This window comes from Lepidochelys olivacea, assembly GCF_965140295.1.
Source record: "Lepidochelys olivacea isolate rLepOli2 genome assembly, chromosome: 22".
NCBI classification, from domain to species: Eukaryota; Metazoa; Chordata; order Testudines; family Cheloniidae; genus Lepidochelys; species Lepidochelys olivacea.
The window spans coordinates 3150244-3162111 of record NC_140432.1 but is presented as its reverse complement, the minus strand read 5'-3'; positions in this window follow the sequence as shown (position 1 = coordinate 3162111).

Here is an 11868-nt window from a genome sequence, read left to right as displayed (position 1 = left end):
TCCTCTGTATATTGCCACTCATGGAACCTCTGGGCTCGCAACGCCGTCGTTACTCCGGCTCTGGCCAGGATCTCTGCCTTCAGCTGGGGGTAATCTGCTGCAGTCTCCGTGGCCATATCGTAGTAGACCTTCTGGGCCTCCCCACACAGGAACGGGGCGAGGATACCAGACCACTGATCTCAGGGCCAGGCCTCCCGCAGGGCTGCTCTTTCGAAAGCCAGGAGGTATGCCTCCACATCATCCTCCCCTGTCATTTTCTGTAGGCAGTGGCTGGCCCGTATGGTCCGGGTCCCGTCGCAGTTGCGATTCAGCTCCATAAGGGCCTTCATCTGGTTCACCAGCTCTTGCAGCAGGCCTCAGTCCTGGGCAGCCTGACTCATCAACAGACAATTAGTCTCCTGCTGCATCCGAGTTGCCCCCTTTGGGCGGTTGCTTGGACCTGGGTAGCCTCCTGCTGGGGTGTGGTGGCTCGTATTAGGGCCTTGACCACGTCGTCCATCTTCGGTGGGGTTTTGGCTAATCCTGGTTTAAGGCCTCAGCATGTAGATCCCACTGCTGACACCATGTGTGGCAAATTGCCAGCACTACTATGATGGGTCTCGTGCTTTCTCTTCTGCGGGGGAGGTTCAGGGCACTGTTTCTTGCCCCTGAACTGGGGTATTAACTGCCCCACTAGTGTTCTAGAGGAGGGGAGTGGAGAGGGAGAGACCCGGGCTCGCCCTCTACCCCGGGTCCCAGCCCAGGGATAGCGGCAAACCACTAGAACTATGGGTTCTTTCCCCTGGGCTACTTCCCTCTCCTGCCCTTCAGCTTGTGGGGCTTCCTGCCCTCCCTCTGCACAAACCAGATATCCCTTTACCTAGGGTCTTGGTCTTCTTAGCCCACTGCAGCACTTCTCCAAACTCTCCTCTGCTTCCCTCCAAACTGCTCTCTGCTACAACACCAACCCACTCTGCTTCAACTCCTCCTCTTGTCTGATTGAAGCAGGGGGTTTTTATCACGTGACTGGCTTCAGGTGCTTTAATTAATTTATAGCAAAATTTCTTCCCTCTACAGGGAATAAGGCTCCCTTCTAACACTCTCCTGCTGCCCTCTGGCCATGCTGTATCACATTAGGTAAGCAGCTTAAGCACACTAGCCCATCCAAAGCATTGTTCCTATCAAGCTGGCCCAGCTGCTTTCCTAAAGCTTTTGCTTGTTCTGCCGATAACACCTTTGTTTGATAGCGCATCTTGGTGGGCCGTTGAGCCCCATATTTTGAGACTATAGTTGTGATCGGGGCAATTGGGGGATTACTTTGTCCTGTCACCCTTTGGCCTTCATCTAAATTAAATGGTGCTGATGGAATAAGGCCTTTTTCTCTTCTGTAGAATAAAATGCTGGATCGTCCCTATGTTCCTCAGACTCTACGTCTGAACCTTCCCCAGAAGTGAACTCACCTAGCAGGTTAGTTTCCCCCATGCTAATCATACCCCTAGCAATCTTTAGCTGCTGCTGCAGCTTCTGAATCTTGTTCAAGCAGGCTGAATGATTTATTACTTCTGACCCTTGAGTCTGCATGGCCTCCCTCAGGAGCTGCCTGGTAGTAGCTAGGGCCTCTTCTAATTCTGTGGACAGGATTTGATTTTCCCTTTCTGCCTGCATGAATTGGCCTCTCACAGCTGTTCTTCTGGCTGCATGATTTGCCCAGCTTGTTTTGTCATTTGGGCAGTATCCATCTGATGTTATGCTGCTGCCTTCTGCAATTCCAGCCCATTTGTTTTCTCCTGATCTTTTGCCTGGTTGGCTAGGGCTTTAAGGTGGCTTACCCTACCATCCAGGTCCCTACACACCATGGCGAGTCCATAAATCAATGCTCGTTTCTGTGATTTTTTCTTGGGAACTGGCTTGCTTGCCAAATACCGTCCCCACAATATTTGTAATTTTTGTAGTGCCTCATCTCCCTAGAAAGCCCCTTCCTTCCATGGGTTTTGAGATTTCCCAAAAACAAACACTGCATACTCCAACCTATTTTTATAGACTGCCAGGACAATCCTTTAGGCTGAAGATCTTCTCCATACATCACTCGCTTACCACAGATAAAATAGACAGTAGTTATGTCAAAGCCGAATAGCCCACCGTCCTAGATTTGTGGTGGCTATTTGCCTATGGTCAATAACTCATGAGAACCCACAACTGCCTCCTTTTGAAATCCAGCAGTGCTCGGTCACAACTGCAGACAATTGTCCTAAAGATGGAAGGTTAGGGCCTTAATCTAAGGCAGAGGTGGAGGGTAAGTGTCTGGCCAGTATCAAGGACTGCAAAGTAGAAATTCACTTTGAATCATAAATGATTCCAAGCTCATAGCAAAGAGGCTTCAAAACATCTATGCGACTCTCCCATCTTGTCTGATTGTCTGACTTTCCCATCTTGGGGATTTTGGAGGGTTTTTTTGGAGGCTCTTAGGATTAACATACCACTCCTGAAGAAATACTGAAGTTCGTTTGTGAAAATAAACTCAGACAGTTTTCCAAACATTTTAATAGCTCTCTTTTAACTTCGCCAGTTTCCGTAGCTTGTGGGGAACATAGCTTCTCAAAGTTAAAATTGATAAAAACATAACAGCATTCAACAATGGTGCAAGAGAGATTTGCTGGACTTGCCACTATGTCAATAGAGCATGAACTAGCTGGAAAACTGGATCTAAAAGAACTAGTGACTGAATTTTCAAAACTTTAAGCAAGAAAAGTCATGTTTTAAGAGCACAGAGTGTTTTTTATTTGGAATGTTTTGTAAATACAGTCATTGAAGAGTTTTCTTATTTCTTTCTATATTGGATGTGGTGGTAATGGCTGTTAAAGAAGGATAGCGTAATGGATGATTTTGGATTTGTAATAAAAATTATAATTAACATTTTTAATGCATTTTTATTTGAAATCTGACTGAAATATCATCTAGCTGTCATGTACAAATCTATTCTGAAAATGTTGTGTCTATTTTTTCTGATCTTAGAAACATTGGTTGGACAGACAGATGTACAAACTGAATAATTAAGCCTCTGTTTAAAAAAAAAAAAGCTTAAAAAACATTAAAAGGAAAAAAGGTCAAAATGTTTCCCAGTTTACCAAAAACCTCAGCCTAGATCTGCCTTTGGGGTTTAGGGTGGGGGCACCAATTGCATGGTTCGCCTAGGGCGCCAGTTGCTGGCAGCTACTCTAGGGCCGCCCCTAGCTGCAGTGCCTCTGTTAACCCAGGAACATTTAGCTCTAGGGGTAGAGTTGGTGGACAAAAGTGACAGAGACCGAGGACCCAAATAGTGTTTCTGATGAAATCATCAAACCAACAGATAAATGTTTAATGCTAAATGTTGAACGTCTTTTTCGTTCAGCAAATTACAAAATCTTGCTAAGAAAAAACACTAAAAGTTAGAGTAGGATAGAACAGAAAGAAGGCAGAATTGAGACCTTTCAAAGTTTTGGCCCAAACGAGGAGGCATGGGGGCATCATTTTAGCTCCCTGCCTCAGCTGCCAAAATGTTGTGGGCCAGCCCTTACCATAGTGCATGGATCACTGGCTAGCCTAATTAGTCTATCTGTTTTTAAAATGTAGGGAAAGCCACAGCTTCAGCCTGTGATGTATTATTTTAATAAAATCTATGGACCCAAAACAAACAGAGGAGCTTTTACCTATGTCTCAGCTCACGGGTTGCAAACATTTAAAAACAAAGACATTCTGATAACGCAACAGAAAAATTAATACTTAAATCTAAAAGTCTAAAGAAAATGAAAACTTAATATAACAATCACATGGATTTGTTAAAAAGTAGGGAGGAAAATAAACTTCTCTCTGATCCACTGGATTACACAATAAGGTGGGGAATATAAACTAGCTGTTACTAAGGTTCTGTGGTTTTAACTCTGGGGTGTTTTGGCATACTCTTTTTATTGAAACACGCCTGTAAAAATTTTAAATAAAGGGATGTGTCTTCATATAGACTTATTTTTAAAGTGTTTAATTCCTTACAAAACTTAATATAACTTGTATCTCTATTTGTTAAAAAGTAGGGGAAGAGGCAATCTTCTTATCTCTCTCTGATCCACTGGCTCACAAATGCTGTTTTTGCAGCAGCTTCAAATTGTCCTCACTAAAAGCATAGGGAAAAGCTTTTAAAAACTTTTTGTTAGTAGGGTTTGTGGGTTTAACTCTGGGGTGCTTCTGCATGCTCATTTTTTTATTGAAACACACATGTAAAAGTGTTAAATGGAGGGATGTTTCTTCAGGCTTGGCTGTCAGAGTGGTCGTCTTTTCTAATCCACTAATTTAGAAAGGCTGTTTCAAATTGCCCTCACTGAAAAATAACCAATGTTACCCAAAGAATAGGGGAAAACTTTTGTTATTACTGTAAATTACTTTGATAAACTGGTTGTCTGTGGTTTGAACCCTGAGGTGTTTCTGCATGCTCATTTTTTATTAAAATACCTATAAATAAAGGTTGTTTCTTCAACTAGGCTTGTCTTTTCAAGTGAATATAAAATAGAGCTTTATTCCTTTACAAAACTTAATATAACTGACTTGTGTGATGGGTTGGATCACAGAAACCCCCTTGTGAACTGCCAACTGATGTACTGAGACTACTTTTAACCCATTTTCCCTTCTAGCTTGGGACTCCAGAAACTTGCCTTGTTTGAGCCAAACACACTTGGCTGCTGCAAACACAGACCCAGACATGAACCACTTCCCCCAAAAGCTGCAGGCTTAACTGAAAATGGCTTAAGAAGTGTTCCTGTCTCCAACACTCCGATTCTTCACTCCCAATGGGGTCCAAACCCCAAATAAATCCATTTTATCCTGTATAAAACTTATACAGGGTAAATTCATAAATTGTTCGCCCTCTATAACACTGATAGAGAGCTATGCACAGCTGTTTGCTCCCCCAGGTATTCTGGGTTAATTAATAAGTAAAAAGTGATATTATTAAATACAAAAAGTAGGATTTAAGTGATTCCAAGTAATAGCAGACAGAACAAAGTGAATTACCAAGCAAAATAAAATAAAACATGCAAGTCTAAACCTAACACAGGAAGAAGTTGAATACAGATAAAATCTCACCCTCAGAGATATTCCAATAAGCCTCCTTTACAGACTAGTCTTCTTCTACTCTGGGTTCAGCAATCACTCACACCCCCGCGGTTACTGTCCTTTGTTTCAGTTTCTGTCAGGTATCCTTTGGGGGTGGAAAGACTAGCTCTCTTGAGCCAACTGAAGACAAAATGGAAGGGGGGAGAGAGGTAACCTCCCAAAGCTTTATATAGTTTCTCCTTGTGCAGCTAAACCCACCCTCCACCTGTGCAGAATTACAGCTAAAAAATGGAGTATTGGAGTCACATGGGCAAGTCACATGTCCACACATGACTCAGAATTTTACAGGCCACGCCACATTCCTGGGAAAGCTCAGATGTGGATTGGCGTCTCCACGTTCATTGTTAGCGTAAGTGTGTCTTGATTGGGCACTTCGTGAGAATAGTCTTTTCGCAGGAAGCTGACCAACTGCATCACTGAGGCTACTTATAATTAAACAAGTACACAGCCACTATTCATAACTTTGAATACAAAAATGACACATGCATTCAAATAGGATGAATATATTCAGTAGATCACAACCTTTACAGAGACATGTTACATGGCATATGTAGCATAAAACATTCCAGTTATGTCATATTTACATTCATAAGCATATTTCCATAAAGCATTATGGGGTGCACCGTCACAACTTGCTTTTGTTCAAAAGTTTGACATGAAACAAACTACTTCTCTCTATATTCTGGACATCTGACAGCCTATTTTATCTCTAATTCACTGGCTAATTTACTGCAGCTTCAAATTGTCCTCACCAAAAGCATAAGGGATAACGTTTTAAAATTGTTTGTTACTGTGATAAATGAAGGAGGGGGATAAGCTCCCTTTTATGGGCATCCAGCTAGCTAGCTATAAAATCCATCTTTGTAGTTGTTCTCTACTTGCTTTACCTGTAAAGGGTTAAAAAATCTCCCTGCTTAGGTAAAAGGAAAGGAGTGGGCACCTGACCAAAAGAGCTAATGGGAAGGCTAGAACTTTTTAAAATTGAGAAAAAAAAACTTCCCTGTCTCTCTGTCTGTTGTTCTCGGGGAGAAGCAGAGACAAGGATGGAAATATGCTGTAAGAAGCTTGAGGCAAAGTATGAAAAGTCATCTGAATCATACCTAGAAACTACTCACTTGAAACCCCCAGATATGTAAGTAGATCAGGAAATGTCTAGAAAGATGCAATTGGGTTTATCTTTTTATTTCTTTATGGATTGTGGACTCCTCTGTGCTAATCCCAAATGCTTTTGTTTTGCTTGTAATCTTTAAACTGGACCTTAAGAAGGTTATTCTTGATGCTTAATTATTGTAAGTGGGTTTTTTAAATCTAGCAATAGTCTGAGTTTTCCCTTTTTTTTGTTTGTTTTGCTTTTAATTAAATTTACCTTTTTTGAAGAACAGGATTGGATTTTGTGTCCTAAGAGGTTTGTGCACATATTGTTTAATTAGCTGATGGCAACAGCTGGTTTTTCTTTCTCAGCTCTTCCCTGGAGGGCAGGTGAAAGGGTTTGAGGGTACCCAACAGGCGGGAATTCTCAAGTGCACCTTTCCGGGTTCTCAAAGGGGTTTTTTCACTTGGGTAGTGACAGCATCTACCCATCCAAGGGTCAGAGAAAAGCTGTAATTTTGGGAGTTTAATACGAGCCTCGAATGGCCAGTATTAATTTTTAAAATCCTTGTGGGCCCCACCTTCTGCACTCGGAGTGACTGAGTTGGGAATCAGCCTTGACAGTTACTAAGGGCTTATGGCTTTAACCTTTATTAAAGCACCTATGTAAAAGTGCTACATCGCAGGAAAGTTGCTTGGGTTCTGTTTTTTAAGAGAAGAATAAAGCAGTTCGGGGCGGGGGGGGTAGTGAGTGAGAAGGAGGGAAATGGCTCTTGTTTAAAAATCTTGGGACTATAGGATGGGTTCAGGAAAATGTATTCTCTGACACAGCTGTAGAACAGCAGCTGATTGTTCCGACCCAAAGGCGGAGATAACTAGCCTGAGGGGTTGTGAGCCTTGAGAGCCTCTTTCCCCAGGAATAGTTGCAAGGGTAAGATATCTCTCTCGTTCTGACTCAACGAAAAGCTGCCTATCTTTGCCCTTGGCAAAGGGCTTTCTTTTCCCTTTTTCTGCCATGTTCTCTCTTTTAACTTATCTTTATATTTTTCTATTTTATTTCACTCTTTCTAAATGCTCTTTTCTTAACCTACCCTTATAATATTTTAAATGTTTCTTTATTACCCTACCTTTATATTATATTTTTTTTTTTACCGTGTGATTACTTAACAGTCTTCGCTTCATAAAATTCCCTTTTTTCTGCCATGTTCTCTCTTTTAACCTAACTTTACCTTTAATAAAGCTTTTAAATTTAATAAAATTCCAAACTAGTCATTTAAAATCATCTCTGCTTAATAAACCTAACAAATAAATATCTCTTTTAATAAACCTAACCAAAAATATCTTTCTTTAATAATCTTTCTTTCCTTTTTTCCTCTAAATCTAACCAAAGCTTTTTTTTTTTAATATTTAAGCTCTCACTTTATTCAACCAAATGTATCAGAGCACAAGCACACAACATTCCCCCCTATTCAACTATCAAAAATTAAAAAAATACCAACACCAACAAATATGTGAACAGAGGGCAGGACATAAGCCCTAAACAGGGCATGAAAACCTGTCCAAAAATGAAGGGTGATGAATGTTATTGAACCATATGCTATCTTTAGCACCTGGTATAATGGGGGCCTGATCTCATTTGGGATCTGTGCAGAACCCAGTACAAAGGGGCACTGATCTCATTTGGGGTCAGTGCGGCGCCTGGCATAATAGGGGCCTGATATCGGTAAGGGTCTGGGAAGCGCCCGACACAGTGGGGGCCCTAATGTCAGTCAAGGTAATGAGGTTTTAGGGGGTAGAATGGGCTGGAATGGGGAGGCATTTGGGCTCAGGAGCTTCCAAGGAGGAGGCAGCTATCCCACCCCTGCTGTCTCCATGCATCTCTCCCCCCTCCCCACTGTAGGTTGATCCAGTGATAGACCCAGCCATGGCCCCAAGGGGACCCTGCACCCAGCTCTTCCTGATCCCTGTCCTGCTGGCCGCCGACCTGGCCCATTTCAGACTACATGACACCTATGAGCCGTTCATGAGATAACATGTTGATTTCCCCAAGACCAGCGCCACCAATGACCATTTCTACGGCAACCTCCTGCTGCAGTGCCAGAACCTGACTAGCCCTTTCTGAAAACCCACCTACACCTTCATCCCTGCCTCCACATACCAAGGCAGAGACCAAACCAGCAGGATCCATGTGATTTGAGGCCAGGGAAGGCCTCTGCGCATCGACAGAGCCCTGTAGAGCCCAGGCGCTGGCCAGGATCTGGGAGCAAGGGGTCCCCTGCTCCCCCCTTTCGCTCCTGGGCAGCCTCATCGCTGGGGGCTCTCCTGCCCCATTCCTACCCCTCAGGGCAGCGCCCATTAAGGATCACCACAGGGACATTAAGCGTCTCCCCCATCCCACAGGCTGGCAGCTTGGGACTAGTGGGGTGGATTTCATACCCTTGGCATCCAGTTCCCATCCATATGAGTGAAAATCCGGGTGCCCAGCCCCCTAGCTGGCACTGAGATCCTGAGCCCAGTGCCCACCTCACTGGGTAACCATCATACAGTGCAGACAATTGTCATGGGGTGAGATGCCTAGAAGCCGTCGTTGAGGTTTGTTTCCTTGCTGCTTCCTGCAATAAAACACTTTCCTGGCAAAGCAGAACGAGTCGGTGTGTTTGGGGGCTGGGGGCATTTTAGGGCTCTCAATGCAGCCTATTAGCCTTGCTGAGCCTGACGCTGAGCCGTGGGGTCAAATCACATGGAAAAGCTCCAGGAAGAAACAAAACCCCCAGGGGGTGGGCAGTCCTGTTTAGGGTACCGACAATGGGGTCAGGGGGTGTCACGAGGGGACTGAGGCCCTTCCCCGAGGAGACAAACCTCAGCTTGTCCTCTCTTTGGAAGGAGGCTCCCAGCCAGCCTGGCTGGCCATCGCTGCAAAGGCTGCGGGTGGGAAACTTCCTTAGCCAGGAACGTGTCCTCATAGCTTGCTCTCGGCTCTACCCGGCGGGCTCTGGGTTTAGTTCCCATGGAGCTATTTGCTTCCAGTATTTTTCCTTGGGCTGTCCCAAATCGTCGTTTAATAAATTTCCCCTAGATTTCAGTGTAACCCACAGCGGTGCTGTGCATCCGGGGCTGTGTGAACAGAGAGGGACCGGGGCAGCTGGGGGCCCCTCTGCCAGCAGTGGGTCTGTGAATGCAGCGTGTGCCGTAGAGCCGGGGCCGGGCACCCCAGGGGCTTGGCGTGCACCTGTTGCTCCAGAATGGCCATCCCGGGTCAGACCAGTGGCCCATCTCTGATAGTAGCCAGTGCCAGATGGCCGGGGGGAATGGACAGACCAGGGCAATTACCTAGAGATCTACCCCTGCCGACCAGGCCCGGCTTCTGCTCACATGCAAACGGACAGTGTAGCCCATGCCTGGCGGAGTCTGGGAGCTGCCCCCAGCTGGCACAGACCCTTCTGCTCCAGCCCTGCTCAAGTTGCAGTCTTGTCCCTAGGCCTATTCCAGCCCTGCTCTGGCTCCAGCCTAGCTCCCAGCCCTGCTCCTAGCCTGCTCAAATCCTGCGCTTGATTCCGGCTCCAAGCCTTGGCTCCCCTAGGCTCGACTGCCACCACTCTGACAATTAGGCCCCAATACCACTGCTCCAACCACTTGACCCAACCATCCTTGCTTTAGTTTCAGACATCAGAAATCTGTAGGAATAGCTCATATGTGTATGACCCTGCATTTGTCAGCACTGGCTTTCATCTGCCATCGTGCTGCCCACTCACATGGCTTTATTAAAGTCCTTTCAACTGTTTCAAAGTCTTCTCTAGGCTTGACTAACCTACATAATTTTGTGTCATCTTCAAATAGCCACCTCACTGTTCAGCCCCTGTTCCAAAGAGTTGATAAACCTCTGTTGTACATAACATAGGAGGACTGTCAAAGTTCCTTCCCCACTGAACTCTAGGGTACAGATGTGGGGACCTGCATGAAAACCTCCTAAGCTTACTTTTACCAGCTTAGGTTAAAACTTCCCCAAGGTACAAAATTATTTTACCCTTGGATTTTCACTGCCACCACCAAACTTTATCTGGGTTTACTGGGAAACGTGGTTTAGACATGTCTTTCCCCCCAAAATCCTTCCAACCCTTGCACTCCACTTCCTGGGAAAGGTTTGGTAAAAATCCTCACCAATTTGCATAGGTGACCACAGACCCAAACCCTTGGCTCTGCGAACAATGAAAATGCATTCAGTTTTCTTACAAAAAGACTTTTAATAGAAGTAAAGGAATCACCTCTGTAAAATCAGGATAGTAGATACCTTACAGGGTAATTAGATTCAAAACATAGAGAACCCCTCTAGGCAAAACCTTAAGTTACAAAAAAGACACACAGACAGGAATAGTCATTCTATTCAGCACAGCTCTTCTCTCAGCCATTTAAAGAAATCATAATCTAACACGTAGCTAGCTAGATTACTTACTAAGTTCTAAGACTCCATTCCTGTTCTGTCCCTGGCAAAAGCATCACCCAGACAGACACAGACCCTTTGTTTTTCTCCCTCCTCCCAGCTTTTGAAAGTCTCTTGTCTCCTCATTGGTCATTTTTGTCAGGTGCCAGCGAGGTTACCTTTAGCTTGTTAACCCTTTACAGGTGAGAGGATTTTTCCTCTGGCCAGGAGGGATTTTAAAGGGGTTTACCCTTCCCTGTATATTTATGACAAGGACGAAGGGGTCTGCTCTATCAGGCTCAGTTCCCTAGTTGAATGCAGAACCCAACGAGAGATTTCCAAGCTTCTGCAACCATTTGTAATGCATATTGAGAATGTGCCACATGGTCCTGTCAGATTTCAAGGGCATTTCCTGAAAAGCTTAAACAAAGAGGAAAGAGGTGAAAACCCCCTGGTGCTGATGTAAAAGGTGCATAGGAAACCGCCACTTCAGAATGGCCTTTGCTACATGCTATTAGCTACCCGGATTCTGGGAGCACAACAACGACTCTGCTCCTCCTAAAATAGCGCTGGACAGAGAGGAGACTCCATTCTGTGCGTAATGTCCCTCTCCTCCAGCATACACATGTACATACACTAACACACAGGCAGGTGGGGGCAATTGTTCTTTGGATGTAACAGGAAAATGACAACACCAGAGATGTTAAATCATCAAAAATTTACACAGAGATCCGCAAAGGGATTTAGGCTCCTAGGTTCTACTGAAATCCTTTGTAGAACTGTGCCTTCATTTCTTAAGAAATCACAGAGAAAATTGTTTCCAACGTTTCCTCATGGGATTTCCTATGAGCTGATAACCAAATCTCTGAGTGAAGTTCCCTGGCCTCCAATCACTCCACTACAGGGAGGGTAGTGATGAATCTTTTCCTATAGAGGGTACTATCACTAACAACAGCCCTTTTCATTTTTCTCAGGCCTTCCTTTAGAGACTTTCTGACCTTTATGGAAACAGTCTCCCCACACATCTCTATGGCTTCATATACAGTAGGAGCTCGGGATGGAATTCCCCTGCTCCCATACACATATTGTGGTAGCTTGATGAAAGCTCTCACGACCATCCTTCTTCCTTAAACACTGTGCTTAGACAGAGAGGGACACACTTAAACCTGTGTTCAGGCCCTGTGCAGCACCCCTGTACTTCCCACAGAGGCACAAACACACACAGGTATTTCCTTACCTTCATA